Here is a 21,344-nt window from a genome sequence, read left to right on the forward strand (position 1 = left end):
TGGGATTTTTTTTGTCTAATTCAAAGTCATAACAATTTTATCTATGTCCTCTTTATATTCTTTTATACTGATGTTTTATATGGAGGTCTGTGATTTCATTTGAGTTGACATTTTTGTATGGTGTGAGGGATGGACACAAGCCCATATTTCTGCATATACAGATTATCAGGTTGCTCTAGCACCATTTATTGAAAAGACTGTAGTCTTTCCCTGTAGTAAAAGCTTGTCTTTAATTTAACTTTTTTTTTTTTTTTGTTTTGGTTTTTCGAGACAGGGTTTCTCTGTGGTTTTGGAGCCTGTCCTGGAACTAGCTCTTGTAGACCAGGCTGGTCTCGAACTCACAGAGATCCACCTGCCTCTGCCTCCCGAGTGCTGGGATTAAAGGCGTGCGCCACCACCGCCCGGCCTAATTTAACTTTTTTATTTATTTTCATGTGTGCATGTGTATCCCCATGGGTATACGTGCACGTGTGTGGGTATGTAAAGGCCCAGGGTGACATCAGTGGCCTTCCATGTTTACTGTCAAGCAGGATCTACCAACTGAACTCTGGGCCTGCCAGTTTGACGAGTCGAACTGGTTGGCTTGCTCTTTGGATCCTCTGTCTGTACCTCCTGTATGCTGACATCAGTTAGGCTGCCATGTCTACCTGGTATTTGTGTGACTTGGGGGTCTGAACTCAGGTCACCATTCTTGCATGGCAAGCACTTCACCTGCAGCAGCTTCTCTCCAGACCTTGTCTTTGTTCCTTTATTTGCCCATGTACATCTGGATCTGTTCCTGGCATTCCCATTAAGTTCATCCATCTATTCGTACATACTGTTGTCAACAGAGGTATGTTAATTTGTTGCTAGGGCTGTTTGATGACCTCGGCCCTTCGCCTCTGTTCTTTTTGTAGAGCTGTTTTGGCAAATCATCTTGTGTGTGTGTGTTTTTTTTTAAGTATCTGTAGTTAGTTAAAATCAACATACTAATATCTGCCAAGAATCATTCAGCAGGTTTATCTTTAAAGATTTTACAGTTTTTTTTCATTAATACACTAAAAATTTTAAATCATTTTTATTTTAAGAGTGTTTTGTTGCATGCAGGACACATGTGCACCTGGTATCCGCAGAGGCTAGAAGAAGGCATCAGATCCCCTGGGACTGAAGTTACAGATGATTGTGAGCTACCATGTGGGTGGGTGCTAAGAGCTGAACCCAGGTCTTCTGAAGGGCATCCAGAGTTCCTAACTGTTGAGACATCTGTCCAGCCCCTAAATCTTTTACAGTTTTGAAGCTGTTATAAATGGCTGTTGTTTTTAAGTTTTAATTTCCAATTTTCATTTCTAGTCCATAAAAACCAATTTTTGTATTTTTTCATGGTGTTGTACAATTTTGCTAACCTTATATACTAGTGTGTATGTCTCTCTCTATATAACATATATATAAAACATATATACATATTCTTACATATGTTTTCTAAAGCCATTGTTCTTTCTTTCTGAGATAGTTGTCTTTTACTCCGTATGCTTGCATTATTAAACTAACTAGAGCCTATAGCATTTTTTCTTGTCAGACTATCTTTGGATTGCTAGCCCCAAAATAATGACTTGGAGACTTATTATTAATTGTGAAAACTTGGCCTTAGTTGTTCCAAACTAGTTCTTTTTTTAAAAAATATTTATTTATTTATTTATTTACTTATTTATTTATTATGTATACAATATTCTGTCTGCGTGTACTCCTGCAGGCCAGAAGAGGGCACCAGACGTCATTACAGATGGTTGTGAGCCACCATGTGGTTGCCGGGAATTGAACTCAGGACCTTTGGAAGAGCAGGCAATGCTCTTAACCACTGAGCTATCTCTCCAGCCCCAAACTAGTTCTTATAACTTAAATTAACCCATATTTTTAAACCTACATTCTTCCATGTGGTTCAGTTACCTCTTCTTAGTGCAGCACATCCGATGAGTTCTGAGTCTTCTGGCGAAATCTGCATGCCTAGATTCCTCCTTCTCCATTCCTCTCTTTCCCCAGAAGTCCTGCCTATCTCTCCCACCTAGCTGTTGGCCATTTAGCTCTTTATTAAACCAATGAGAACATGCCTTAGGCAGAGAAATATCTTTATAATGGAAACAAATATTCTGCAACATTTCCCCCTTTTGTCTAATTAAAAAAGAAAGTTTTAACACTAACATAGTAAAACTATATACAGTAAGAACAATTATTAATTAAGAATTACATTCACAATGTCCAGTCTATTTGCATTTGGGAAATTTGGAGAAAGGACTGTGTTATCTATCCTATCTTAGTGAGTTCAAAATTTTATACCTAAACTGCTTTTCATCATAACTTAAAAGTAGGTTCAATAGTCTACCCTTTTATTCTATCATTCTTTTTTTTTTTTTAAAAGATTTATTTATTTATTATGTATACAGTGTTCTGCCTGTGTGCATACCTGCACCCCAGAAGAGGGCACCAGATCTCATTACAGATGGTTGTGAGCCACCATGTGGTTGCTGGGAATTGAACTCAGGACCTCCGGAAGAACAGTCCATGTTCTTAACGGCTGAGCCATCTCTCCAACCCTTATTCTGTCATTCTTATATCCACCGTTTTGTTTTTTTTTTTTTTCCTTTTTTTTTTCTTCAGCAGAGGATGGTTTTGACATTTTCTTTTTAGAAAGAGATTTTCTTAGTTTCCTCCCTTACCACGACCAGTAACAATTTGCAACCAATCTTCCTAAATGATGACAAACATTCATAACCCACCCAACGACCAAAACCCACCATCCCCACCTCTAGGGAATGTGGGCATTGTTTTCTTAAGATTACTTCCTGTTGTCTGGGAACCCTGAGAAAATTGAGAGGTCAAGTCCTGGAAAAATTAGCTATAACATTTGTTGTCCAGTCTCTGTGTTACGGGAAAGTGCAGGACTTATCTGTAGTCCTGGCTGGAGTAGTCTGTGAGGCTGGACCTTCTTTTTTTTTTTTTTGGTTTTTCGAGACAGGGTTTCTCTGTGGTTTTTGGAGCCTGTCCTGGAACCTGGAACCAGCTCTTGTAGACCAGGCTGGTCTCGAACTCACAGAGATCCGCCTGCCTCTGCCTCCCAAGTGCTGGGATTAAAGGCGTGCGCCACCACCGCCCGGCGAGGCTGGACCTTCTTAACTAACAACTTTGAAGTTGTCTTGAGCAGTCTGTAGCCCAAAACTGATTGTTGGGTGGTGTTTGTCAGCTTAATGATGTTACCACAATTTAGGTGAAATCATTGTTGTGGGGCCCCGTCATCTTTCTGGAGACTTCAAAGGTCACTGTTAGAAATGGTTATGGTTCACTGCAGAAAATTTAACTATTTTAAATGTCATATGAAGCAGATCTTGGAGAGGATAAAGGACCACAATCTATTAAATACCTCTAGAGTACACATACTTAGTTCCTAGTTACCTGCTTCAGACTCAAGGCTAAAATCATGTACAGGAAGCTAGATGAAGACTATTCCTATAATTAATTAGTGCTCTATATGACCATTAATATCATCATAGAATGCTTACATACATAGACATATAATAATATTAAAATTTTGAGATAATATTTATATCTTAAGAAAAGTTTTAAAGAGTCAAAATAAAACCAAAGGATTATGAGATTAGTGATAATAGAACAGTCCCTTAATTTTGTTTTTTCTTCTGTCACATACCAGGTGGCTCTTCTGACATGGGATAGGGATTTTGGATTATCCTTTAACAAGCATGCATGAATTTAGAGAAGGAGAAAGCCACACTCGAACTCAAAAAACAAGCTTTAGGGGCTGGAGAGATGGCTCAGAGGTTGAGAGCACTGGCTGTTCTTCCAGAGGTCTTGAGTTCAATCCCCAGCAACCACATGGTGGCTCACAACCATCTGTAATGAGATCTGGTGCCCTCTTCTGGCCTGCAGATGCACATGCAGACAGAACACTGTATACATAATAAATGAATAAATAATTAAAAAAAAACAAGCTTTAATTTCTAATTGAATTAAGACTACAAAAAAACCATTTGCCTTATATGCTTGTAGAGAATAACAGACACAAACATCTGGGAAGATTTATGAGAGTTTATCCTATTGGAAGTATGCTGTACCATTAGGCCAAGTAACTTTTCCTTGGGACATTTTTTTTTTTTCTGGATGATTCTCCCTTCTTCTTCAGATGTCTTGTTTGTCTAGTGGTCTTCAGATTCCTTAGCTGGATGCTTTTATTCTTCTGGAAAGACAAAAAGAAAACCCTGCCCCAACCCTAACTTTGGGGAGTTTCATTTTTTGACAGATTATGTCTGATCAAATAAAATGCATTTGTTAGTCTTATAAGTTAGCTTTTTGGGGCTAGAGAGATGGCTCAGAGGTTAAGAGAATTGCCTGCTCTTCCAAAGGTCCTGAGTTCAATTCCCAGCAACCACATGGTGGCTCGCAGCCATATTTAATGGGGTCTGGTGCCCTCTTCTGGCCTGCAGGCATATACACAGACAGAATATTGTATACATAATAAATAAATAAAAAATAAGTTAGCTTTTCTCACATTGAGGAAGCCGTGTCTTGCTTAGTTTTGGATTCTCATCAAAGTCAGACGGCAGAGTTGGTAAACAAAACAGTATCTTTCATCAGGTTTCAGACAGTAAGTGTTTGTGAGCTCTTGATCATGGAGATGACTCAAACTAAAAAAAAAAAAAGAAAAGAAAAAGAAAAAAGACTCCAAAATTTGTTATGAAAAGAAAGATAGTGATTTATAGGATGACATTACACGTAATTATCCAAAGTAAAGTTATATTTGCTTCATTTACTCTAAAATAAATATATGTTCTATCATAACGCCTGTGGTGGTTTGGGAAAATATGGCCTCGAAATGGAATGGCACTGCTGAGAGGTGTGGCCTTGTTGGAATAGGTATGTTCTTGTTGCAGAAAGTAGAGGTAGAGGTGGGCTTTGAGGTCTCATATATGCTCAAGCCACACCCAGTGTTTCAGACCACTTCCTGTTGCCTGCAAGCCAAGATGTAGGACACTTGGTTACTTATCCATCCAAGTACTACATGCCACCTTGTCATACCATGATGATAGTGGACTAAATATTTGAAAATGTAACCCACCCCAATTCAGTATTTTTCCTTTATAAGGGTTGCTGTGGTCATGGTGTCTCTTCACAGCACTAGAAATCCTAACCAAGACAGAAGTTGGTACCACAAACTGGGGTATTGCTGTGATAGACATGACCATGCTTCATTTGGAGGAATAAGGACCTTGGGACTGTGGATTAGAAAAACAGTTGACTGCTTTAAGTGCTGCTTCATGGGGCATCCTAATAGGAGCATGGAAGACAGTGGTGCTAAGAACGATTTGAACTCTCTCTCTCTCTCTCTCTCTCTCTCTCTCTTTCTCTCTCTCTCTCTGTGCGTGTGTGTGTGTGTGTGTGTGTGTGTGTGTGTGTTGGGGGGCTGGTTCAAGAGACTTCAGAGAAAACTTTTGTTGCTAGAGATTGTTATTGTGATATTTTGGTAAAGAATGTGGTTGCATTTTTGTCCTTGTCTGAAGAGTCTGCCTGAGGCTAAAGTGAAGAGTTTTGGACTAATTCCTTTGGCAGAGGAAATCTCAATATAGCCTAGTATCAACTCTGTTGTGTGGTTATTATTGGTCATTCTTAACTCAGATTTATAATAAAAAGGAAAAAGAAAATTTAAAATTTGAGGAGAAAAGGAGCACCAGGAAGTGAAATGGAGTTAAGTCCTGTGTTCAATGAGATAAACAGACCAAGAAATGGAATAAAGAGTGATGGCCTCAGGGTAAGATCCCATTCAGCTAAATTTCCAACTTGTGAAAAAGAATTAAATAAAAGTTTAGAGTCAGGTATGGTGGCTTTAATCCCAGCACTGGGAAGGTAGAGGCTGGCAGATCTCTGAGTTTGAGGCCAGCCTGGTCTACAGATACAGTTTCAGGACAGCCAAGCTTAGGTAGTAAAGGAAATTATCGAAAACAGAAAACTGGTGAAGATGTCATTGAATGAGGGGGTTATGTTCCAGCCCCACTAAGTAGCAGAACTTGGAAGCTTTGGTCACATGGTTCTGCAGGTAGGATAAAAGAAACAGGTCATGGAATTTGCCGCCATGCCTAAAGAAAGCCACTTAAGCCAGGCATGTGTCGGGAGTGTTCCAGAATTGAGGCCTAGGCTATTGCACAACACTGTAAAATTGAAGCCTGGATTGCCTTGGAGACCCCCAAAATATTGGAGATGCCAGAGCCGTGGGATACCCGCCAAGGAAAGCTGCCAACAGAGAGTGGAACCAACCCAAGAGAAAGAAGTGTGTGGTAGTCAACAGACTGAAAGTAGTTGGAGATCTGAAGAGCGTTTTAACAACAGACACAGAGATGCAGGGTTTGGAGTTTGCCCAGATGATTTTCAGTCTTGCTTTGATCCGGTATTTCCTCACTACACTTCCTTCTCTATGTTTTGGAACTGTAATGTATATGCTGTGCCATTATAGGCTGGAAGTATATGATTTTTTTTAGTTTGATTTTACAGGAAATTACAGTTAAGATTGTAGCTTGAATAAGTTAGCAATTTGAATAAGATAGTAAAATGAATCTCAGAAGAGGTTTTGAACTTTAGACTTTTAAATAAATTTGAGACTATAATAGATTATGGGGACTTTTGAAGTTGGACTGAAGGCATTTTTGCATTATGATATGGCTTCAAGCCTTTGGGGGCTGGGGAGTGGAATGCGGTGGTTTGAAAGAAAATGGCCCTAAAGGGAGAGGCACTATTAGGAGGTGTGGCCTTGTTGGAGTAAGTGTGTCACTGTGGAGGTGGATTTTGAGCTTTCATATATGCTTCAAGCCACACCTGGTGTTTCAGATCACTTCCTGTTGCCTGCAAGCTAAAATGTGGGAAACTCAGCTACTTCTCTAGCACCATGTCAGCCTGCTCGCCACCACGTCACACCCTGATGGTAATCTGCTAAATCTCTGAAAATGTAAACCGTCCCTATTAAATGTTTTTCCTTTATAAGGGTTGCTGTGGTCATGGTGTCTCTTCACAGCAACAGAAATCCTAACCAAGACAGTATCCGATAATGACAAACATGTTAGGCATCTTGTTTGTAAGCTATATGGAATATGTAAAGATATTGCAGATGTATTTCTGTATTTTTTTAAACCAAGCACAAACCACGGAATTTTGAGACTTGTCGGACTCAAGGGTAGACGTGGGCTACTTTTCTCCTTCAATATATTATTTTATCCACCAATCATCTTGGGAAATACTGTAGAAAGGAGTCATCTACGCGAATGATCTAGACCTAGAGGTGCAATTCATCATAGGTCGGGACTGACTTCACAGAGAGAGGAAGGACAACTTCTAAGACCAAGGCCGTCTGGCGCGAGGCTCTTCACTCAGACCTCGGGCTTCCTGCGCCTCCTCCGCCTGCACTGTGAGAATGCAGTCATGGGCTTGCTTTGTGGTACAGGGACAGCAAAGGACACAGAGAGGACATCTGTTCCTCCTAGGAAGTTAAGCTGTCTAAAAATATTCTATCTGCCGGTGGCCCCTTGCTGCTTCGGCCCTTTGATCTTTGGCTCCAGAGAGAGGATGCTTGAAGTTTCTGTATCCCTCTGCCGTTAGGAAAATGGTGACAATGTCTGCACCGCTGCAAAGAGGACTTCATCTCAGATGTAAAACTTTTGGAGGTGCAGGCCTTGTAGCGAATAGAAAAGGCAGGATTCCCGTGTGTGTGTGTGTGCGTGCATGTGTATGTGTGTGTGTATTCATGAATGCATGTATGTAGAGGCTAGAGGTTGATGTTGTGTCCTCCTCAGTCACTTTCCACTTTATTTTTTTGAGACAGGGTCTCTCACTGAACCTGGACCTGCTAGATTTGGCTAGGCAGACTGGCCAGTGAGTGCCAGGGACCTCTCTTCTTCCGCAGGACTGGGATTGTGGGCAGGCACTTCCACTCTAGCCTTTTATGTGGGTGCAGGGGATTAAACTCAAGTCCCCCATGCTTATATGGTAAGCACTGACTAACTAAGCTATCTCCCCAGCTTTCTATTTTTCCCACAAAGCCCAAAGAACTGCATTTTCTTCATTTAGAAAAGGATGCTCAAGTATGCTCTTTGCACAGGTCCTAAAGGAACGTCCTTTAGATTGAGTGATGACGTTCCAAGCCCATTTCCTGGTGAGTCAGAGAGTACTGATGGATCAAAATGAAAGAACAGCTTTCTCGGGAACCAGCCAATTCTGCAGTCAACTTAATGAGTCAGATTGATGTCTCAGCGAAGCGGCGAAGACCCCACGAGAGTTTTTGATGTCTGTGTGACAGTAGAGTCTGGAAAGCACAAATAGCTCTCAGGGCACTGTTCCATGACAGTCTTGGAGTTGAAGCCCATTTATAGCATTAGGAGTTATGAGCTCTCCACTTAGAGACTCCTTGTCTCCTCACCCCATCTTCTCCTCCTCCTCCTCCCATGCTTCCTTCCTAGCACCTTCCTTTATCTTCCTTCTCATCTCTATCCTCTTTGTCCTCCTTTATCCATTTTTCTTTTCTCTCTCCACCTTGAAGACAAAAGTCCCTCCCCCCCTTCATATTATAAGAATAAGTTAGGCTCATTAAGGAAAGTAACAATCAGCATGGCATGACTCTTGCTTTGGAATCAAACTTGATTTTAAGATGGCATTTTCGCCAGGTGGTAGGGACACATACCTTTAGTCCCGGAACTTGGGAGACTGAGGCAGGCAGATCTCTGAATTTGAAGCCAGCCTGGTCTACGTAGTTCCAGAATAGCCAGAGATACACAGAGAAACTCTGTCTTGAAAAACAAAACAAAACAAAACAAAGCAGTATGCTCTTGGGTTGAGGGAGATCATGCAGGTGTGAAGTTCTTGCTATGCAAGCATGAGAACTGGAGTCTAGAACCACAGCTCTCACAGAGTCAGGCATGTCAGTGTGCACCTAGAATCCCAGCATCCTGGAGAGATAGAGTCAAGAGGATTCCTGAAGCTTGCTGGCCAGTTGGTCTGACTGAATTAGAGAATCCTTGTTGATTGAGAGACCCTGTCTCAAAAAAGCAAGGTGTAGAGTGATGTGGGATTCCCCTCTGTATGCTGTGATTACCATTGATTAACAAAGAAACTGCTTTGGACCTATAGCAGGTCAGAATAGAGGTAGGCGGGGATGTGGGGAACTAAACTGAATGTTGGAAGGAAGAAGGTGGAGTCAAGAGATGGTATGCAGCCACCACCAGGAACAGATGAGCTGGAACCTTGCCAGTAAGCCACAGCCATGTGGTGATACTTAGATTAATAGAAATGGGTTAAACTAATAGGTAAGAGCTAGCCAATAAGAAACTAGAGTTAATAGGCCAGGCAGTGATTTAATTAATACAGTTTTTGTGTGGTTATTTTGGGACTGAGCAGCTGGGAACAAACAAATGGCCTCCTCTCTTACTACAGTAGAGGATTTGAGGAAGACACTATGACTGTCACATGTATACACACACACACACACACACACACACACACACTGGTGCCCATAAACACACGTGCACATTGAACATGTGTGTATATGAGCATGTTCACACATGCACACAAAGTTTGTTGTTGAGTAGCTGTGTAATCTTGGAGAAGTGACTCATGGACACATGCAACATAGTGCAAGGGGTAGTGAGAGTGCAAAATAGTGTTTCACTAATGAAAATCAGGCAAATGTAGGTTATTAAAAGTGCCTACAATTCAATGGCTGGAAAAGAAGCCTTCTGTTGAGACCCTATGCAGTTCTTCATGTTGTGATGACCCCCCATCATAAAATTATGTTTGTTGCTACTTCATAACTGTAATTTTGCTACTGTTATGAATCATAATGTAAGTATCTGACATGTAGGATATTTGATCTACCACCCCTGTGAAAAGGTCATTTAATCCCCCAAAGGGGTCATGACCCACAGGTTGAGAGATACCGTCTTAGAGGTTCTGGAATGTTCTCTTCACCCTTTGTCATGTGCTGTCAGCCGGCCTCAATTCATCATCTCTTCCCCTTGCCTAGACTACTGTCCCCACCCTATGCTTCCTCTTTACCATCTACCAATTCCTCCACCACTCTGGCAAATCCCTTTAAAAATGAGCTCTAATGGTTCTTCTAGGAAGACTTTTCTTCTTCCCTGCCGCTCAAATAGGGCTCGGTCTCCTGTTCTCTGTGCTAATGTTGTACATTTGTGCACACATTCTTCCTGTCATTGACTCATCGTGTAGACTATACCCTTGTTCTCATGTCCGGCTCTGCCACTGCTCTGTGTATTATTATTATTATTATTATTATTATTATTATTATTATTATTATTTTGTGGTGCTGTAACAAGTTGCTGGGCATGCGCTATATAAGACGCAATAGATCAATTAATTATTTTTTATTTATTATTAGGGGCAAACTCACAAAACAGGAACAAGAAGTCCAAACTCAGCTATGTAGTGTGGGAAAGAGAGAAAGAGAGAGAGAGCCCAGGGCGGGTGGCAGTTTTTCTCTGGGTACCCAAAAGTTCACGCCCTAACCTGGTCCCGCCTCTTAAAGATCATTGGCTGACAGAGATTCCCCATCAGGCATATCCTTCCCTCAGCATCATGAATTTATTATCTCCACTCTGAAAGTCAGAAATTCTATGTAGATCTCACTAGACTAAAATCAAAATGCTGGCAGGGTTGGGTTCATTTTTGGAGGTTTTGGGGGGGGAAGATCCCCATTCTTTTCTGTGTTATTTAGCTTTCTGTGGCTGAGACAAAATACTTGAGCTCAATCAGCTTAATAAAGAAGAAGGCTCTATTTTAGTTCACGGTTTCAGTCCCTGATTGCTTGGCTTCACCGCTTTGAGGCCCATGGCAAGGCAAGGACATAGTAGAGAGTTGGTAGAACAAAGAGAGAAGAAAGGTCTGGGATACTAACGGCTCCTTCAAAGACTTACATAGCTCCAATGACTCTTCTTTCTTCTACTAGACTCCTCTGAAAGAGTCTACCCACCAAGACTTACGCATTTGTGCCTTTGAGGGGGACACTTAAAATCAAAACCATAACATTGTCTTTTCCAACTGCCAGAGGGAATTTGCATTTTTTTTTGGCTTGTGATCCCTTCTCTCATCTTCAACAGATGAAGCTGAGTCTTCCCGAGGTGGCTTCATGCTGACATGGGTTCTTTGTACCTTCTTCTTTGTCGTGGATTGTCCTGTGATTGTTTTGGATCTATCCAGATGATCCAGGATAATTTATCTATCGTAAAGTCTTCTGATCATCAATTTTAGACCCACCCAAAATGTTAATTTCTGATTTGTAGGTGTCACAGTTGAAGGGCTCTAGTAGACCCAAGCACAGCAAACACGGCTCTGGCAGGCCTTGCTCTTTCCCCCATTTCCTCTTCCTTGATAAACCTTAGATTACACTTCTATTCCCTTATTTGGCCACTTCTTCCTGTGAGGCTGACTAGTAAGGTCCAGCTGTCAAAGTACTGAAGTCCATCAATCAAGAGCCCCCTTTTGACTACCCTAATTCAAACAAACCAACTCATCCTAACATGGGGTTTCCCCTTTAAAAACTGCTATTTGCCTATGGGCCATGTATATCTCCTCTCTATCCAGAGGCAGTTTTATGTCTCTCTAGGGTAAGCATCCCTTCCTCCTCTCCTTTGTTCCTTTTCCCATCTCCTTATGCTGAGAACTTGGTCTTGGTGTATCCTGTGACGATTCAGATCCTTTAACCAATATACACACAGATTCGGGGAGTGGGCTGAGGACACTTTGAGAAGGGTGTTAGTTGGTCATTGATGAGCTGTTTCAGCCCAGAGTTTTTATTTCTGCACCATTCTGGAGTGTATCAGAAGCCTGTATGTATTTGCCTCAGTTACTTTTTGCTGTGATAAACAATATTTGAGAACTCGGGGGAGGAAAGTTCACAGTTTGAGGGTACAGAGTCCTTCATGACAGAGAAGTCAGGAAGCAGGCATGTGAGACAGCTGTCTCCATTGTATCCACAGTCAGGAAGCAAAGAAGCAATGTTGTTTGATGTGCTAGTTTTCTCCTGTTTTATTCAGTATAGGGCTTAAGTCCTTGGATGCTGTTGCTCTCCTCCAGGAGGTCTTTCCTGTTCTGTTAACTCTTTCTGAGAAAACCCACATAGAAGTTCCTGGAGATGTGTTTCCACAGTGATTCTAAATCCCAGAGAGCTGACAGTGAAGATTAGCCATCATGACAGCATGCAAGAAGGAACATTTGATCTAAGGGAAACGTATGAACTATAACCTACCACTTGTTACTGCGCAGTGTACAGCCTAGTGTAGGTGTGTCTGTGTGATTTTATATGTGATTTTACAGGAACTCTGAAGAATAATGTTTTGTGACACATGGAAGTTAGAAGGAATTGAAAGCTTCCATGGTTTCATTGGAGTGTAGCAAAACTTATTCTTCTTATGTAGGGTCTATCACCATTCCTGCTACAATAGTAAAAGCGAGGAGTTGTCAGTAAGACCTGTGGTCACAAAGTCTAAAATAAATGCCTGGCCCTTTATGGGAAAAAGCTGCTAATCCCTATGATGGTTAGTTTTGATTATCAGCTGATTGGATTGAAAATGGCTAGGAGATTGGTGAGCTATGTCTGTGAAGACAGTTCCACAGGCTGAGAGTTCTGGCCTAATGACCTGCTTAATTCAACAGATTCAAAGATTTAAAAATTAATTTTATTATTATTATTATTATAGTGATGAGTTGTGTGCTTGCATGTGTGTGTGCGCGCGTGTGCGTGTGTGTGTGCTTGTGCGTGCGTACGTGTGCGTGTGTGTATATGTATGGTGATGTATGCCAGGGTGCACATGTAGAAGTTAGAGGAAAACTTGCGGGTGTCATCTCTCCCTACCCTGTAGGTCCTGGGGATGAAACTCATGTCAGGATTGCATGGAAGATGCCTTTGTCTACCAACCATGACTCCCAGGCCTAGACTCAGATTTTGAGTAGACTAGTGGGAGGGCGGTAGAACTGTAGAAAGTGGGTCCTGCTTCTAGGAAGAAGGTCCCTCGGGAAGGCATGTCTTTGATAGCTCTAGCTTGTCCTGGCCTCTTCTTAGTGCAACTCCACTCTGCTTCCTGTCCACCATGATGTCAGCTGTTGCACCAGCACCCCTTGTTAAGATGGACTGAAAGCTCTGAAGCCGTGAGCAATATAAATCTTTCCTCCTTTGAAGTTGTGTCAGGCACCCTGTCTTGGCCATGAGGAAGCTGTCACTTCCCTGCCTAGAACATGACTGTCCCATAGATACTTCCTTGGTCCTGCGAGTATGTTTGGTCTATCTTGACCAACATGGAAGCCACTATCCACAGAGTGACATTTGAAATGAGGCTACTGTTACCGAGGAATGACCTTTGAATTTTAGTCGGTTAACTTCCTTTAGATCTGAAGAGCGACCTGGGTCTGTGCCTACCACCTTGGATGTTCCTGGAGGATGAGTTGATGACTGTGAGAGGCTGATAAGGTATGTGATAGAGTCTCATGTCCAGGAGCCCTCAGAGACTGAAGGTACTGTGCTCCCATCCTTTAATTGGGAAAATTGAAGCTCAAAGAGACTAATAGTGTGCCTAAGGTCATATTGCTAATAAGTAGCAAAGCTATGGTCTAGGTCAGTTGACTCCCCAGTACTTACCTAACATGTGTGAGGACCCAGGTTCAATTCTTTGCATTGCAAAATACATGATAAGGGGAAGATGTTGAACAATTATCAAGGACTGGGTATATTCTGGTGCTAGCAGGCTGGGTCCTGACTTTAACAAATCTCTCAGCCTCTCAGGCACAATTCCCATGCCCTTATCTCCCACAGCCTTGGCTGAGATCTTGGCAGCTCCCCATACAGTTCTTGGAAACCGGACAAATGACCTTCATTTCAACCACGTTTGCTCCCCCTTGCTTTCAGACTGGCTCCAAGGTCTGTTGGTATCCTTGGACGTTAACTCCCCAAGGTTCCCAGTTTCGATCTTGCTGTTGTCATTAGCTGGCTTCCCTTTGCCCTTCTAACGTACCCTGCCATCAAGACCCTCCTCCCCTCCTTGAAGGGATCCAGTAGTTCTCTGGTGAAAGGCCAACTTCTAAGCCTCACTCAAGGTCCTGGTTATACTTAATGTGATTTGCGCAAGGCATTTATCTTCTTAGATGCCTCGCCTGTAAAACGAACCTCAAATTTCACCTGTCTCAAAAGCTGTGGCCGGGTTGGACGAGGTGGCACCCCGGAAGCACTCCAGTGATTTCAGGCTCAGAGGAAACCCTCGAAAGTGTTGTCCACACTGTAGTGAGCAAGTTTCCTCATGATGTTTTAGCTTGATATTCACCCGATGACTCGGCTCTCCAAATGCGTGCCACTAAGACCCTCTTACTTCAGTGTACTTTACATCGGTTTCTCCTGCTCAAAACGTGTTCCTTCTCCCTCTTCACCAGCTCCTTTTGTTTGCTTGGTTGGTTTGAGATACCATCTCACTTTGTAGCCCAGGGCTTTCTTTGGACTTGTAAGCCTTAACACTATGTTACCATTTTCCCAGATGACCTGGGACTTCTGCTCCACACTCTCAAGTTCTGTGATGATGGCCTCAACTCTCCCTGTGTCTTTCTGTTCATTTAGAGCCACCTTTTTTTGGGAAGCCCTGCTGACCATTGTCTGTCCGAGTAGGCTCACATTGAATTGTAACGAGTCAATGCACAGGGTACTTACAAACGTATGAGCTATAATTATACAAATCTAAAGCCAGGTGGCATTAAATCCTAGCTGCAGGCAGCTTGTTGGTCTTCTGTTCCCATGGGTTCTGCATTTGAGGAGTCAACAACCATGAATAGAAGATACCAGAAAAAACCCTTGGCCTATCTTTTTGAACATGTACAAACTTTTGTCATATCATTTTCTATAAATAAAAATGTAACAACTATCGAATATCATTTTTATTGACTTAAGGTATAGATGCTTTCTGCTTAGCAGAACTGTTTTAATAAATTTGTAAGTTGAAAATGCATTTAAAATCCCATTAAACCCAGTGTAAAGTGGAAAACTGTTAGTGAAACCATCCTAAGTTAGGGATCATCTGTGGACAGGGTTAGATGAAAAGGCTGTGCCATTCCAAACGTTGCCGGGTTTTAGTGTCTGGAGAACTGTATTTCAAAAGCTAGAGTGACTCATGACTTTTGCTTACACTATTGCCCTTGATGGTGCCATCTTGGCTACTAACCACCAAGGCCCATCATATCAGCCTTAAATCACAAGCATCCCGGACTTGTACATCACATCATGCCGACACCTCGTTCTTCCAGTGGAGACTAAAGAGCAGGCTGAAGCAATCAATGAACTGTGAGAAAATGGTGACCAGCAGGGAAACACTGGGGCAGGGCCTTAGACTGCGCCATGGACATTGGAGGCAGGGAAGAGTCTATGAAAACCTGAGTCATGGCTAGGAAGCACAGAATGTCATACTCAGGGCAGAGAGCAGAAATCTACCCTCCTCCCCGTGTGTGTGTGTGTGTGTGTGTGTGTGTGTGTGTGTGAGAGAGAGAGAGAGAGAGAGAGAGAGAGAGAGAGAGAGAGAGAGAGAGGAGGGTGGACAAATGGATAATACCAATCAACAACAAAGAATGAAAAATTACATCTCGAGATTCAAATCCAGGAGCAAGCAGGTCTGTAAGTTGAGATCCCCACCTCCCAGAATGACCAGTGCTATGAGCTCTTTATGAAGGCTCTCTCATCCTTACCATCATTGAGACTTTCACGAAGATGTTCAGTGTAAAGTTGGAGATTGTCTACACTCTTTTTTATTGTTTAAGACTTTCATGCATGCATATAATACGTTTTGATCAAATCCAACACCCACTCCCTCTCCCGGTCTCACCATGTCGACCAGTTGTTGGTCTGTGAGTGGATCATTGTTTACTGCTAAAAGGAGCCTTCTCTGAGGGCTGAGAAACGCACTAATCTGTGGGTATAAAGATAAGTACTCAAGGGGCAGCTTAACACTATGTCCATTTAGCGGAATGATAAGAGTAGATTCTCCTTCGGGGCCTATGAGCTACCCAGCCACAGGTTCTTGGCCTATTTCACAATAGCAGATATGACTTCCGTTCTGTGGAATGGGCCTTTAAGTCTGGCTGGACAGTGGTTGGTTGCTTCTGCACCATTCATGCCACTATTGCACCAGTCCGCACATCTGTCTGTTTCCAGTTCTAACTATTGTGATTGGAATAGCAATGAATATGGATGAGCAAGTATCCCAGTCAAATGATACAGAGTCATTTGAACACATGACCAGGAGAGATATAGCTGGATCATATAGTTGACATTTCTCTCTCTCTCTCATTTTCTTTTTCTTTTTTTGAGGAATCTCCACCCTAATTTCCATAGTAGCCACACCAATTCGTACTTCCATCAAAAGTAAATAATCTTTCTTTTGCCCAATATCAAAGCCAGGATTTATTGCCATTTATTAATGTTAATTTTTTTTACTCTCTTCATCAGTTTCTGGAGGAGATTTGTGTAGGGATATAGCCCCACCCATTGGGGGCGTGTTCGCCTTGGGCTAATGTTTACTGCTAAATCTGCCAGGCGTGATCCCAGCAGTCCTTTTTTCTCTGCTTTTCCTGTTCTCCGCAGGAACCTGTGGTCCTGTAAGTCTATTTCCTTATTAAAGCTGTATATATTTTTATAATCTGTCTGCATTCATTTACGTCGCCACAGATTTGTTTGTGTTTGTGTTTGTCCTATATAGTGGTAGTAACAGCACTTGGCAGAATGATGTATTAAAAGCGATGGCCCCCGTCCAAAGACGATGCTGGGAAATTTTCTTTTTCTTTTTTTTTTTTTTTTTTTTGGTTTTTCGAGACAGGGTTTCTCTGTGGCTTTGGAGCCTGTCCTGGAACTAGCTCTTGTAGACCAGGCTGGTCTCGAACTCACAGAGATCCACCTGCCTCTGCCTCCCGAGTGCTGGGATTAAAGGCGTGCGCCACCACTGCCTGGCTGGGAAAATTTCTTTAAAGATATTATAAGCATTCAAACTACAGACTGAACATAAAGCAGGCCCCCTCCCTCATAATATGGCTGACATGGCTGTGTCTCATCTACTTCAGTGAAGGTCTTTTTTTTCTGCGTGACAGCCCTGGCTGTCCTGAAACTTATTCTGTAGAGCAGGCTGACCTTGAATTTATAAAGATCCTCCTGTCTCTGCCTCCCAAATGCTGGAATTAAAGGCAAGCTACACCTCTGCCTGGCTAATTGAAGGTCTTAAAAGACTGAGGAAGTTGGGGTGGAGAGATGGCTCAGTATTTATGAGCACTGGCTGTTCTTTTAGAGGACCCTGGTTCAATTCCCAGCACCCACATGGCAGTTTACAGTTACTGTCTGTAACTCTACTTCCGGGGGATCCGGCACCCTCATGCAGGCATACATGCAGGCAAAACACCAATGTAAATAAAATAAAAATAAACAATTACAAAGAAAAGACTGAGGAAGAAAGTCCACCTGAAGCTTCAGACTGCAGCATCAGCTCTTCCTGGGTCTGGCCTGCTAGACTGTCTTGCACCTGTCCTGTGGGTTTGAGACTGGCCAGCTCCCACAGTGGCGTGAGCCAATTCCTAAAAATAAATCTCTCTCTCATACCCTATGGGTCCTAATTCTCTGTTGAACCCCTACTAACCATTCCTTCTTGTTGCAGAAAACTGTGGAATTTAATAGGCTATTTTGGATGAAAATATGTTTGGGGTAAAGATAGTTTTATTTGGAACTCATTTATTAGGGTGAGGCCCAATCTTTTTTTTTTTTTTTTTTTTAAGTGTTTTAGTACATGAGCAAGATAAACACCACTCTTTAGTTCAGTCCACTTGCCATTGGGGAGCAAAAAATAGGACATCCATTGACATTTGGATATGTGCTGGGATTGGGTTTTATTTGGGACCACAACTTTAGGTCCCTTAGGAAGCATAAATACTTAGCCCAGTTCATAGCTCAACTAGGCGGCAGCAGTCCATAAAGTTTTCCTTGGAAATTTGTGGATCTGCGGTTAGCCAACAGGATCTTTAAGCATAAGAAGCATTAAGAGATGAGACTTCTTCTTAAAAAGTTGCTGTAGCTGGTGTTGATGTTTCTCTCAGTCTCCCTACCTCGTAGACTGAGGCTCTCTATCTTGAACACAGAACTTACTAGTTCAACTAGTCCAGCTAGCCAGTTTGTTCCAGGGATAAATTTCCTGTCCCTACATCCTGAGCCCTGGGGTGACAGGTGTGCTATTAAGTCAACCTAGCATTTAACTGGGTGCAGAGGATCAAAGAAATCTGGTCTTCACTCTTGTGGCGCAGGCCACATTATCATCCATTGAGCCATCTTCCCAGCCCATATTTCTTACCCCCCCCAAAAAAATTATTTTATTTAGGTACACATGTGGTACCTATATATTTGAATGCATACAACACGGTGGTCTCTCCCAAAGATGCTTCTTGCCTGAGGATTCTAGAAGCAGGGTTAGATGCCCTGGAACTGGGGTTATGAGAGATTTTGAGCTGCTGTGTGTGTGACAAGATCTGACTCTAGATCTTTTTTTTTTTTTTTTTATTTTCGAGACAGGGTTTCTCTGTAGCTTTTTGGTTCCTGTCCTGGAACTAGCTCTTCTAGACCAGGCTGGCCTCGAACTCACAGAGATCTGCTTGCCTCTGCCTCCCGAGTGTTAGGATTAAAGGCATGCGCCACCACCGTCCGGTTCCGACTCTAGATCTTTTGCAAGAACAATAAGTGATTTAACACCTGAGCCATCTCTCTAGGTCCCCATATTACTCTTTTTTTGTATTTTTGTCACTTTGTATATTTTTTGTATGATGTTTTACTCTTTTGACTTTTTGGGGGCCCCAGCTTCCAAATAAATCACACACGGAAGCTTACTATAACTTATGAATGCCCGGTCTTAGTTTGGCTTGTTTCTTGCCATTTTTTTCTTAACTCAAATTATCTCAACTACATTTTGCCTCTGGCCTTTGATCTTTCTCTATTTCTGTATATTTTTCTTTACTTGTTTCTCCGTGGATTGTTGTGTAGCTGGGTGGCCCCTGGTGTCCTCCTCTCCTTGTTCTCTGGCTCCTGGCTCCTTCTCCCAGATTTTTCCTATTTATTCTGAACTCTGTCTGCCAGCTCTGCCTATCCTTGCTCCTGCCTTGCTACTGGCCATTCAGCTCTTTAGTAGGACTATCCAGTGTTTTAGACAGGCACAGTAACACAGCTTCACAGAGTTAAACAAATGCAGCATAAACAAAAGTCACACACTTGAACATAATATTTCCCAACATTTTAAAATATTTTTTATTATGTTTTTACTTATTTTACATACTGACAACAGTTTCCCCTCCCTCCCTGCACCTTGCTTCTACTCCCCTCCCTCATTCACTCCTCTTCTGGTCTCCATTCAGAAAGGGCAGGCCTCCTACTGGGAGTCAACAAGCCTGGCACTTGATGCAGGACCAAGCCTCCCCCACCCCCCACCCCCGCTGCAACTTTGAGCAAAGCAACTCAGGATGGGGAATGGGTCCCATATTCCTTTTTTAAAAAAGATTTATTTATTATGCATATAGTGTTCTGCCTGCAGGCCAGAAGAGGGTGCCAGATCTCATTACAGATGGTTGGGAACCACCATGTGGTTGCTGGGAATTGAACTCAGGACCTCTGGAAAACAGCTAATGCTCTTAACCTCTGAGCCATCTCTTCAGCACCTCCCACCTTATTTTTTATGCTACAATTTTTTCCCTACTTTTGCTTATGAATGTCCCAGTGAAATTATTTTAATACTGTGTCACAAAAGTTGTGATGGCAATTACGGAATTCAAATAATAAAATTTACTTACAAACGTACTGATCTAGAAATGTAAATTCTTAATGGCACAGGCTGAAAGAAAAACGACAGCTCTTTAAATCTAGGGCAGATAGTCTTTAGGGAAGGGAAGTCTTGAAGATGCTGCAGTCAAACAGCTGTTATTTCTGCCTTGTAATTGACAAGTTGGTATTCTCAGAGTGCCCCAGGGAAATTGCAAGGCCATTTGCGCCCTTTGGAAAGCCCAGAGGCTGTTGGATTTCCACAACAGCTGTCTCAGCGAACCTTCCCGGGCTCAACTATCCACTGGCCAGTTCCCTTTTTTGTCTTCTAAACCCTGACACGAGAATCTGGCAGCTAGAACAAGGCTGAGAGCAACTGACACAGGAAACGATGGTGGCCTGATGCCTGCCTGCAGTTGAATGGGGACGCACAGCCAGGTCTTAGCAAGGAAGCAGCTGTCACTCCAAACATCGGGGCTCAATGTCACGAGCTTGCTTGTTTCCTTCTTCTAAAGTGGTTTAACTGCCTTAGGAAGGTAACACCAATGCTTGGACACAATATCACTCACCCTTAACCTTGCAGTTTAGGAGGCAAGAGAAATAAGAAATAAACTCTCATTTACTGTTTCCTACATTGTATGTGATGCTGTATGTGTGTGTGTGTGTGTGTGTGTGTGTGTATTGCATGCTGCTAGGGAGGTAATTTATGGTCACTGACTGGGTTTGAACCACACTCGTAAGTCACCTAACTTCTTGTAAGTCACCTAACTTCTTGTGTCATGTTCTTTCTGAAATAATAACACCTTAGGATGATCACAATGATGTCTGAAGCTACTAGGACCGTTTAAAGACATGGTAGGCACTATATTGCATGTTTGCTTTTATCTATGTTAGTTAGTGTTAATACATTTCCATTTATTCTTTGGAGACGGAGGGAAATGAGGCTCATGGAGATTAGGTCCATCACCGGAGATGGCAGAGCATGAAACCAAACTCTGATTTATCTACTGTGCCCCCCCTCCTCACCCCAGCACGACCAGGCATGCTCAATGCTATCAAATTTCCTGTCCTGTTTGCCAGCTCAGGGTTGAATTTATCAGCCTTTCTTTGTACTGGAGAGGCTGAAATCCTATATGACTGTCTTTAATCCTCCATTCCACCCATCTCTGGAGAAAAAAAAAAGCCAATATTCAACATGCTGGGGGAGTGGGGGGTGCATCTAAGGGAGTAATTTCCTTCTTCTAGTCCCCTTTCCTTCCCCTGACTACCAGAGCGTAGTCATAACTAATATTCAGAGCCCTTATTTTAGTCTCGGGGATTTAAGGATGAAGACAGGCTCCTAAGACAGCTCTGCCTAACAGAAACGGGAGACAGGAAATGTAACTAAAAGTTTCTAACAGCGACATTGAAAAAGTAGGGAAAAAAAGTGAAATTTAAAAATACCATTTAAATATCTTAACCTGGGACCAATATGGAAATTATGCGGGAGATAGTATTACCTTTT

This window comes from Chionomys nivalis, chromosome 7, assembly GCF_950005125.1.
Source record: "Chionomys nivalis chromosome 7, mChiNiv1.1, whole genome shotgun sequence".
Lineage (NCBI taxonomy): Eukaryota > Metazoa > Chordata > Mammalia > Rodentia > Cricetidae > Chionomys > Chionomys nivalis.